This window comes from Cynoglossus semilaevis, unplaced genomic scaffold, assembly GCF_000523025.1.
Source record: "Cynoglossus semilaevis isolate Cse_v1.0 unplaced genomic scaffold, Cse_v1.0 C18970816, whole genome shotgun sequence".
In the NCBI taxonomy this organism is placed as follows: Eukaryota; Metazoa; Chordata; class Actinopteri; order Pleuronectiformes; family Cynoglossidae; genus Cynoglossus; species Cynoglossus semilaevis.
The window spans coordinates 1-678 of record NW_007589630.1 but is presented as its reverse complement, the minus strand read 5'-3'; the positions used below and the strand labels follow the sequence as shown (position 1 = coordinate 678).

At 41.4% G+C, this 678-nt stretch overlaps 1 pseudogene; it reads right to left on the bottom strand.

Moving 5' to 3' along the window:
• Window positions 1–170: 170 nt before the first annotated feature.
• On the bottom strand, window positions 171–540 carry LOC103399520 (N-terminal Xaa-Pro-Lys N-methyltransferase 1 pseudogene; annotated as a pseudogene).
• Window positions 541–678: the final 138 nt, after the last annotated feature.

Here is a 678-nt window from a genome sequence, read left to right as displayed (position 1 = left end):
TATAATATATATTATATATAATGTTTGGTGTGAGATATATATATAAATGTATATAAAACAAAATATACTGTATATATCCTGCATTTATCTATTAATTAAAATTTCCACTTTTGATTTTAATTTATACAAAGAAAATGTTTATTTAAATGTCTCTACTGTGTAGAAAAATTACACTTAAAAATAACCCAAAACATTTATCTCGTGCACCAAACTTTTGGAATTCCTGATTTAGACCACAGACCTACCGATGACCCACTGGATCCAGATGACGTCGTATCGTCCAGCCTCTGGAACAAAGTCCTGCAGGCCACTGCAGAAGTAGTGACCCACCCTTTTGGCCTCCTCTCCCAGGTAGGACTTGGCTTTGTCCAGGAACTCCTGAGTCACGTCTACCAAGTCCACGGTGGTGAACAGCGGCAGAAGAAGACGTTTGGTGATCCTCCCAATGCCGGCGCCACAGTCCAGGGCACAGCTCGTGCCTGTCTTACCCTCACCCTCCTGCAGGGACAAACCCAAGACGACAACAGGGATGACTAACAGCTACTTTAACACTACAGGTCTCCATCACCTGTCTGTCATTCTTGTTTCATCCGTTGATAACATTTGAAGCAGGGGTGTGAGCATTCATAATGAGGTCACAAATATGTATCTGATTTAGGATCAGGTATGAAAGCAGCC